We start from the raw sequence: 11,418 nt of genomic DNA on the forward strand, positions 1-11,418 counted from the left end.
AACCAAGGTAGACGGTGAGTGGTTGAATTAATTTCGTAGTTTGCACAGTACGCTCATTTTTCTCAAGAAGTTATGTTTACCGAGGCATTAATTAGAACGAATGCATGAATGACCACTAAATTTCCATGAACTTGTACATGCATTGGTTAGTTTCCTCTTGACACTGCTTGCGTCGGGTGATCTAACGCACCTCGAAATCCAACATGTAATGGTACTACTACTAGTATAGTAGAATTGAGACTTATCAAACGGAAAAACGAATGTTTTTTAGATGAGCCCTATAAACCCTAGTGGGCACGTACTCCGTAAAAACAGATTTTTCCAAAATTAAGTTGCTCCCTTTCATGAATTCTGTAGTATACTCCTCCGCCGATGCTCCCTTTCATGAATTCTGTACTTCCTGTCGCCGACATGTGGGACATATAGCAACCGGGTCGACGTGTCAAGCACCAAATAACAGTGCAGAACAGCAGGGGGACGCACCCCACTCGTATCGACCCAGTGTTAGTAATGAGCAATGAGACGTCAAATCACAATGCCGCACCTTCCCAGACGGATGAAGCAACCATTATTTCACACTTCGGTTCGACATCATCTCAAACCACGTACTTTTATTGCTTCTGCCTCAAGAGGGACACGCGCATCGCCTTGGTACATCATGACACGTGGGACCGCATGACAGGCCATGCTCCCCCGCCGATCGCTCGGTAAAATCATCTCATTTTTACTATACTTCCTCTGGATCGGTTTACTACATGGCATGCATGTCGTTCTAGATTGAGAATTTAACTGGCTATATATATATGTGATAAACAATACGCTAGCCTTTTAAAAAACATATACTTTTGTACAGTTGTACTCCACTATCGATGGATTGCGCCATGGAGCAAAAATTGAAATTTTAAAAAAGGTGGTACATATAGAGAGCGCTCGTCGCCAAATTATGCATATAGTACTATTAAAAAAGCCAGTACGTGCTTAATTGGGGTGCTAAATTCTATTAAAGAAATACTAGTACTAGTATGTACATACTAAAGAGTTAAAGTAACGAGAAGAAACATAGCATAGTTCTGCTGGGGGCTCAGCACAACACACCCCTCAAATTAAACTAAGCACACTTGAAATTAAACTATGCAACTAATCCAGTAGACACTGCATTAGAAGTTTAGAACTGCCATGAGCAACGACACTGCCACCTTACTTGGAGTCCTCATCCACGTCCTCGACTTCGTCCTTGTCCCCCTTCCTCTTGGCCGGTACTTCTTTGCTTGAACCGCCAGCTTGGCTGTTGCTCTTCATCCAACCCTTGTAGATATTGAAACAAAGGTAGCCATCCATTGCAGCGTAGTGGATGTGGTCTATATCTAGTACATTCCGCTGCCATGCATGACGATGAAACGTGTAATGAGGTTTCTCCAGTTTGCGGTAAGAAGGATGAACCATGGCTCCTTCCAGGGTCAGCATTGAGGGCTGATGAGAGGGCACCAGCCGATTCTTCTGGAGGTCGAAGGGGTTGCCTACAACGAGGCCTATCCGACGCAGGACTTCTTTGTCGTTCTTAAAGTCTACAGTAACGAATTTGACTATTTTGTCCTCGAGGAAGTTCTTAAAATCCTGGCACTCAACGTCGGCATGGCATATGTGGTAGACCAAGCAAACGTTACGTACGCAAACCTGGATCACAGCGGGCTTCTTCCTCTCTTCGTCCTTTCGATCCTTCTCTCGTCCCACGACTGTGGTGTACTCAACATCTAGCCCAGCGACCCACTCATCATGTGAGTTTTCGAACATGCGTCTGAAGCGAGAAAGGCATCCTTTCACCGTCGCGGAAGTACGGGTGTAGATGACGTCGAACTCATCACCGGTGATGATTCTAACCTTGTACTCACTGCCGATCGGGGAGATTTGGGACACCATGGATTTGGGAGGAGGGTTAGGTTAGTGGAACTGCCGTAATGTGAATTTACGGGACGACTAGGAGCGAACCACCGTAGTATTAAAGGACGTGCGTGAAAGAGTAGGAGCGAACTGCCAGCATGCGAATGGCAGGGTAGTGGCTTTCCATTCTCCCATGATATGGGCTTCCGAGAGCCCTTGGATCTGAGATCGAACGGTTGCATGGCGTGATTCTAGACGTATGGGTGAATATCCTATCCTGGAGGGTTATTCTTAAAACTTCCAGCAACTTAGCATGCGACCGTTTGATCTCAGATCCAAGGGCTGCCAACAGCCCGTATCATGGTCGCACCTACCACGACCGTCGCGTCGCTCGCGCGGTTGCGCCCTTGGAGATTTAACAAAGTGTGTTAGGCTATCTGATGTTGGCATGGCATACATAGTCATCACTTAGTCACTCATACTACAACAAGGTTGGCTATAAGTGTATTTTTTTACTCCTCTCTATCTCTTTCTTCGTACTCCCTCCGTCCCATAATATAAGAACGCTTTTGACACTAGCTAGTGTAGTGTCAAAAACGTTCTTATATAATGGGACACAAGGAGTACTAGTATTTATTGCATTTGCCAAGGAGTGACCTCTTCCAATGAAATGGTGTTGCTAAGTTTGCTTCATTTAATTAGCTATAGACTCAAAATTGTCTTTTCACTTAGGTACACATGCTTAGCACTACTTCTTCCTTGGGTCACCAAACTAGTCTCTCTCTTCTTGATTAACTTGCCATGTCAGACTTTATGCCTATGTGGCAAGCTTAAGCACCTGTAGGAGAAAGTAAGTACAATAGTGCGCTTTACACGGCATTTTTGCATATGTGGAGGAAAGAGAGGCAAGGAAAAAGTGGAGAAGTGGGCTCTCCAGCCTCTACTACTACATGGTGGAGCATTGGGAGAGGCACCTGTATGGAGGTGGTCAGGAATCGGGAGACTCACGCCGGTCGTAGCGCCGCAGTTAAAATGATAATGGCAAGTCAAATCACGGGGCCCCACCTGTCCAGCAGTAACTCGCTGTCAAATCACACAACCCTATGTTTGCAGTAGCCTACTCCCTCTTCTTCTCGCGTCTCTGTCGAACCGACTAGGCAGAACTGTCCCATCGCCTACCGGGCAGGAAAAGCCCCGCCCTCGACTTTTAAATAGTATACAATATACTAATTTTGTATCCATGGATTGCACCCGCGCCATGGAGCAAAGCGTCTAGAAAACGGCGGTACACATGTATGGAGTATACAGCATGCCCGTCGCGTTCGCGTCGCACCCCAGACGGTCGGTCGGTCTGGCACGCTGCTCTCCGAATGGAATGCGCGTCATATTGCGTTCGCACACACATGTGGGACGACAATTGAGGACCGACCATAGGCACACTCCCCGGCCCCGCAAGTCGGGTGACTTAATAGAAGAGGGCGACGAGCGATAGTACTAGAGAAGTGTTGTACTACGTTGGTGCCTGGACGATCCCTGCAAGACACGGAAGATCAGTTCGTCCATGCATGTGACCAGACTCCAGCAGACACGCCTGGATTGGCTATCGTCTACATATTGTGCAGGCTGTGTTGTACATGGCTGTAGTTGTGGTGAGAAATCTAAAAAAAGGTTTCTTGTCATCTCGCAAAATTATGTGTCATGTGCTTCGGATCACTGCGAGGGTTAAACAACGACAACTGAGTTGGGCTAGTCATTGGGGGCACATGCACGAACAGTGACTACTCGGCTGCCATCTAGGTCAAGCCGGCTATGTTAATTAGGACATCTATCGACGGACCCCTTTTCTACGAGTTTATCTTTAATTTGAGCTTTGTTCCTCGTCTAGTTTGTCCATCGGGATTCATGTTGTCTCCTTTGGGCAGTGAGGTTATGATTTCTTGTCATGTGGCATTTTTTCGTGTTATATGTTATAATCCGGCGCTTCAGATCAAAATGACGACAACTGCGCCTCCGGGCCACGTGCATGAAGACTTCTCCACAGTCATTGACGAGGTCAAGACGGCTCCGGTAGACAAAAGAAAACTAAGTACTACTCCACTATATAGGCAGGAGCCTCCGCGCTTGCTTGCTAGTGTCGCTCTCTTCACACTGTCTCGGCCTCTCCAGATCTAAACACGATAGCGGTGGCCACATTCTCTCTCTCTCTCTGCTCACCGCTGGTCACAGATCCAGCCGGATCCTCTCCGCCGGGGAAGGTGAGAAGGTGCAACGTTCACGCGGTCGTCCTCGGCGACGGCTCTTACCCACTGCTGGGCGCATCCCGATCAGCCTGCCTTGCCGTTCTCTCCCAAGAACCGCTGGCGAGGGAGGGCCTCCGACCCCTTCTTCCTTGCTGCCGTAGTGTGGGCAGATCCGGCCTCCCACCGCCCACCTAGCGACATCCCGGTGACCATCACGTATAACTTCCTTCGAAACCGGCCTTGCTCTAGTTCCCGAGATCCTAACGTCGCTGCATTTGTAACTTTTACTATTTCTCGGGCCCCCTCGTAGATAGGATCGATCGGCTGTTCGAAAACCACCTAATTTTTTTATGTTTAAGAGGTAAAACTAGTTCATGCACTCGAATCTAGTACTACTTGGTTCAAACAAGGAAGAAAGGGGGTGGGGCGTGGGGGAAGATTTGTTACCTGAATCTAGGACTTGGTCGAAAGAGGAAATAATGGGGGCGAAAAGTAGCAGAGACTAGCTATCCAATTGGTCTCTAGGTCTAATAGGGAAATAAAGGGAAACGCAGTACAAACTCAATATAAACCCGATCTATTGGTTGAAAAAAGAAAGAAAGTGGGGACTGGGGGACAAGTCAATAGAGTAAGTCCAGCACTAGATTTGCTAGCCTCACATAGTATAAGGTGGCTATACCGAACAAAAATGGGACCAACCCAGATATCCTGTTCTGATGTTTGTTGCCCCGAGCCACTCTTATGTAATGCCACTGGTAAAATGTAGCAGTCGCACTGTTAAAAGTAAGGACACGTTAAACCAATGTTGTTTTCAATGCAATGCCTCCAGTAATATGAATCAATGCCACTTCTTTACATGTCCTGCTAAAATTTCCCATTAAGATAAGTTGGTTCTTTTCGTTAGAAATGCAACTGTCCTGGTCTGCCTACTCTCCCGTGCCCAAAGTAATGTCGTATTTAACGGTTGTCATAGTTAATCGTAATGCCCACACAAATATCTAGCAATGCCACTACTTTAGAAATTTCTACTGTCCTTGTAGGATTGCCATTCAGATAAGGAACATGCTTCTTTTCATTTGATGCATGTTTCATCACTTGTTAGTCACCCTCCTTTCCACCTTTTTTGTGAAAATAGAGATATACATTTCACGCTCGATCTTAGTTGAACTACACAAATGATATTCAAATTATAGTTGAGCATTCCAGGAGCTTCACAACCAACCTTGATGTTGCTCAATTTTATTGCAACTAATGAAGAAGAAGCTCTGTGGGTGGTTTCGTTTTCTGGTGGAAATGGAACAGGGGCTGGAGCCCTTTTCTTAATTTTTTTTGAAGAAGAAGCTGCTAGCTCATGGGACATCGCTTCATTTTAGGTGAACTGCACCAAAAGGTCCCATGAATTGAATCATCCATGTTGGTGACTGAAGAACCAGCTTCAGCATCCCAGTCTAAGCACCCCCGGCCTCCATCCTTGCGACGAACGGTACACCTCATTTGCCACCTGCTCGACCCTAGTGTCACTGATAAAATGAAGTAATAATACAGTTAAAATAGAGCGAGTGTCATCTCTATCATTTCATTTCCAGTGTAGATAAAGAAAGTGCTTCTCTTTGTTAAAGTATGTTTCATCAACTAGTCCCATTGTTAATGTTTAAGCGTTTCTGCAAACTGGGGTGCTTAATTGTAGTTGATATGTACAAAAATAGAGATTTGAATGTCTCAAGGCGCCTCCTTGTACTATTGCTGTACACTGATGTTAATCACTGGCAGAAGGTGTATCTGGGAGACTTGGGACGATGTCCAGTATGAGGCATACCGTATGAGGCGTCGCAGGGCCCATCTCGCCCTCGCAGCATGGCATACTATGATACTATCGCAATATTTTCTTCTATTTATTTTGTGTGTTTCATCAACTAGTGCCACTATAATGTAATCACGCTTTTTCATTATCTGTGCAAACAGGGTTATTCAGCTGCATTTTGGTGGAACTGCACAAATGTACGTATGGAACCGGCATATATGCAGAGTGCAAGGTGTGCCAAGTAAAAATTACCGACACCAACCATGCTGCATGCACGCATTGGCATACACCACAACCAGTGGGATGTGTGGCGCTCTCTGTGGACGGATCTTTCTCGGCAGCAAATCCTCTAACCAAATACTAGTAGCTCATATTGGCAGTTTTCTAGGGAGTACTCTTTTCTAAAAGAAGCACCAATCTATTTTTCTTTATTTGTACACTGTGTCACAACTTTGACCCAAAGGTCCAGAGCTATTTTAGGGTGATTGGCGTAGTACTCGGAGACTGATTGTAAGCATGATTTCCATTAGCTGTCACACTGATTGTAAGCATGAGCAGGTGGAAGATTAGGTTAGTGCGAAGCTTACCTTAAACCCTACCACCGCCGTTGAAACGAGGCGAGCAACAAGGGAACCATGGAGAACGTCGGGGAAGCGACGTCGCGCCATCCGGCCTCCTCTTGCGGTGGGAGAACGAATACTCCTGTGGCTCCGGCTTGCTCTGCACCCTCACGAACGGCACACCATACTCGATCGATTCGTTATCCTCTGGGTGCTCGACCTTCGACCTGTACGCCCACCACCTCCGCCTGACTGTCGCCTCAGGCAAATCTGTCTGCTCCATCGCCCATAGGAGATACTCGATGAACTCGGAGGACTGCGGTGTGACCGCCGCCGAGGAGTACATGTACATCGCCGCCCTCATCGCCGCCGTCTCGCTCTTTCGCATACATTGCCACATGGCCCGCACCGTCCTCAAAATCTCCCACTCATTATCAAACCAACTAAGGATCTCCTTCAACCTGGCTAACTTTGCCTGGTCGCCGCCGGTGATCTGCCTGATTCGCTGCTGCATCCTCTCCATAGATGTCGTTCTGAGTGGTCCGGTGCTAGCTTTGGAAGATGGGAGGAGAGACGGTGATCTTGCAATAGAGCAGAGGGAGAGGAGAGGAGGTGGTTTTGGAATGGAGATGATGGAGAGGAGAGGAGGTTGTTTTGCAATGGAGAGAAGATCAGAAGAGGGAGGGGCGAGACGGTGGTTTTGGAATGGAGATGATGGAGAGGAGAGGAGGTGGTTTTGCAATGGAGAAGATCAAAAGAGGGAGAGGCGAGACAGTGGTTTTGGAATGGAGATGATGGAGGGGAGAGGAGGTGGTTTTGCAATCGAGAAGAGGGAGAGGAGCGTGCGACAGCGGTTTAGGATTGGGCGAGAGGGCCGGCGCGCTGTGACTGGATCAAAATCAAAATCAATTTACCCTTCAATTAAGAAAGTGACCCCACATTAACTAGTCTCCCTTTTATTCTGGGTCATAATTGACCATGATTTTCGCACATAAAATATATGTTATACGTTGGAAAAATAATATAATTTGAAAGTACATTCAGATACGAACCAAATGATACAATTTTTGGTGACATGCATTCACATTTTGCTTGTCACATACAGTACATGGTCAAACTTTGACCCAAAATACGCAAAACAACAAAAAAATACTTCCAAGACCAGCGCCGCTCTTCCGCTCTTCTCCTCTTAAACCACCGCCGCTCCTCTCCTGTTCCAATCTAAATCCAGCGCCGCTCCTCTCCTCTTCCATTTCAAAACCACCGCCCCTCCTCTCCTGTTCCAGTCCAAAACCAGCATCGCTCCTCTCCCGTTCTAGTCCAAAACCAGCGCCGCTCCTCTCCTCTTCCATTCAAAAACCACCGCCGGCGAGTGAAGGTGCTGTGGAGAAGTAGATCGATGGAGGAGTACAACCGATACGTAAGGATCGCAGACGGCGACCCTGTGAAGCTAGCTAGGATGTTGGAGATACAGTCTTGGTTTGACAACAAGGACTAACTAGCGGCGACGACAACATCCATGGCCAAATATCTGCAACAGAGCGAAAAGGCGGCGATATTCCTGGAGGGAGTCGCGCTGGAGTACATAGAGCTGCTCCTATGGGCCATGGAGCAAACAGATTCACCGAATCCGATCGTGAGGGAGCGGTGGTGGGAGTATCGATCCCAGATGGAGCATCCACCAAAGATTGAAGGATCGAGAAGAAACTGCAAGTTTCAGTTTCAGATAAGAAACTGCAAGTTCAGTTTCAGATAAGAAACTGCAACTTTCAGAGGCAGAGCTTTTATATTAACACGGCCTTTTCAAACAGGGTTAACATCATGTTGGAAGTTTTATTCGTGGTCTAAAATGGAACTACCAGCCAGTTAACATCATGCTGATCAACATTCATGCATAGCACATCTTCATATGATGCACAGTAAAAATGCCCACACAATGTTGAGTGTGCGAAACACAGAGAAAACGAGGGACAAAGTTTTGGCAAGTGTTGGATGTGGTTTTGGGCTGCCCCGTATAGGCTTTCATTTTTAACATGCGCAGCCCATGACCTCGGATGGGAGGGCCTGTTTGTATTTTCTTAGGGCCGTCATGTATCGACCGGCCTATGGACCTCCAATCCGAGGTTTTATTTTTGGCAGCCCGATTTATGTATTTTTTGAAGAAAACGCAGAGGTCTGTTCTATTTTTCTATATAAGAATAGGAACGCCAGGTACAACTTATGTTTCCCTTCTAACTATATTATATATATTTAAATTATTTTATATGTTATTATATATTATTTTTACTGTCATCATATATTTAACAGATACTTACATATGTAAGAAAATAATATCCCACATCTTATTAACATATAAAAATAATTTCTTAACAAATAAAATCCTGGATTGTTTTGGCACGAAAATCCTAGTGATTGTGTACAAAAGCTTGGTAATATTTAAGGACGAATGTAATAATATCACTTATTATTTAAATATATTTATAACAAAATGCTCAGCCCTTTTTTATTTTTTGATAACATTGCTGGCCCAACCCAACATTTTAATTAGAATCAGCCCAGCAAAATCGTGTATCTAGATAAAGTGCAAATGGCCTGTAAATTTTTAGGAAATAAAATAAATGGGCTGCATGAAAGCTACATTAATTGTTCACCCAGCCCAGCTAATGGCTGTAATTCAAAACAAAAAAGATCAAATTGACTGTAAATTCTACCGCGCAAAAAAAAGATTGTAAATTCTGAAAAAATGGGTTGAATACGTGCCACATTTTTGGAGGCTGAAATGTGGGCCAATAGGTCGAAGCCAACGCAAGTCGTTGCCAATTTAGTCAACAAATGATTCTGACATGTTAGACATTGGATTTACATCCAACGGCCGGCATCCATCTTCAATCTCTCATCTTCTTCCTCCAGCGCCACTGGGACCACCTCCCGCCTCCTGCTGCTAGCAGCTCTACTTAGCACGCTTTGCTATGAAGCGCTACTCCACCGTTGGCCAGGCCATCCCTCCACCCCTCCACACCTCCTGTTCTTCTCCACGGACTGCCGAACCACACCGCACTAGAACCAGTTAACCCTCGTACACCTCTCTGTCTGCGACTCTACTCCCGCGTCTTCCCATCTCCGGCTCGTTGTTGTCTGGGGCCTCGCCGTCGTCCACCAACTTGGATGCGCTCGGCGCGGCATGGTCAACGTGGTCAACGAACGACACCATCGGAAGTAGACTGTGCGTGGAGAGGTTGACAGCTGGGTCCACGGCCGCACACAAGGAAATGCCTCCTTATTACGCGTAAAATAATGATTCCTCCACCTGACATCTGGGACCCACCGGAAGGGCCTCTGTATTTCGCAAAAAAAATGTGCCCCCGCTGACTTGTCGGACCCACCAGCTATCTTCGCACACAAGGAAGTGCCTCCTTATTACGCACAAAAAAATGAATACTCCCCCCTGCTAGCTAGAACCCAACATACTGGAAGGCTGACTTGTGGGCCTACCAAGTTGACGGGGACGGAGGGCTTAGTTAACTTAGTCAATACGAGTGATTCTAGCTCCTGTTACCGTACGATGTTCATCCAACAGTTGTAGTGCTTCTTCAACCTCTGGTCTTCTTGCTCCAGCCGCCCAAACTAGCGCCGGTCGTGCTGCGTGCTCCTGCCTCCCGTGGCCGGCTGTGATGCCGTGGAGGCCTCACCGCCCCCTACTACTCCCACCGCTGACCAGGCCATCCCTCTACTCACCGACACCCCTGTTATTCTGCGGCGACAACAGCCTCACACCGCAGCCAAACCAGTGAACCCTCATACTCCTCTTCGCGTGGGCATCCACTGATGCTGCGTCTTCCCCGGCTCCGAGTCGTCCCCTTCCTAGGCCTCGCCGTCATCCACTGCCGTGGTGCTCTCGGTGCAGCGTGGTCAACATGGTCAAGGAACGACTTCCATCGGACGTGGACTGTACGTGGAGAGGCTGACAGCTGGGTCCACGGCCGCAGCAAGGAAGTGCCTCCTTATTACGTAGGAAATAATGATTCCTCCACCTAATAGCGGGGACCCACCAGACGGGCCACCGTATTTCGTGAAAAAAAGTTTCCCCCTGACTGCTGGGACCCACCAGCTACATCTTCGCATGCAAGGAAGTGCGTCCGGGCAAAAAAAAACAATTCACCCCCCTGACTGCTGGGACCCACCAACTACATCTTCGCATGCAAGGAAGTGCGTCCGGGCAAAAAAAAATGATTCGCCCCCTGTCTGCTGGGACCCACCAGCTACATCTTCGCACCCAAAGGAAGTGTGTCCGGGCAAAAAAAAAACGATTCACCCCTCTGACTACTGGGACCCACCAGCTACATTTTTGCATGCAAGGAACTGCCTAACAATCGGGACCCACCTGGTCGAAGCGTACGTAGCGTTGTCATTCTGGTCGCAAACGTGTATGTACATATATACTGGTCGATGTAGAGGCACGCACGTGTTGTAGTAGAGGCCCGTACGTGTCATAGTAGAGGCGCGCACGTAGCATATACACATACGTATAGCGGGCAGGGTGCAAGAAAGAAAATACGGCCACATATGTGTACATGCGGGCGGGGTCTCGAACACCTAGTCGCGCATACGTACGGCGAGGGCTCGTGTTCATGGGGAGGCAACAGAATGCGTCGTGTTGATGGGGAGGCAACGGAATGCGTCGTGTTCATGGGGAGGCACCGGAATGCGTCGTGTTCATGGGGAGGCAACCGAATGCGTCGTGTTCATCAGGAGGCAACAAAACGCGTGGGAGCCAACCAGCTGGGTCAGAATGGAATGCGTGGTCGTGTTCATCGGGAGGGCTTTGACGAAACAGCAATGGAAATGAGGCCTGGCGTACCGCAAAATGGAGGAAACGGACCTCCTACGGTCGAAACGGGGGTCCTGTTGATCGGGAGGGGTGTGGCGTACCACAAAACGG

The sequence above is a fragment of the Triticum dicoccoides genome, chromosome 1B (assembly GCF_002162155.2).
Source record: "Triticum dicoccoides isolate Atlit2015 ecotype Zavitan chromosome 1B, WEW_v2.0, whole genome shotgun sequence".
Taxonomy (NCBI): Eukaryota; Viridiplantae; Streptophyta; class Magnoliopsida; order Poales; family Poaceae; genus Triticum; species Triticum dicoccoides.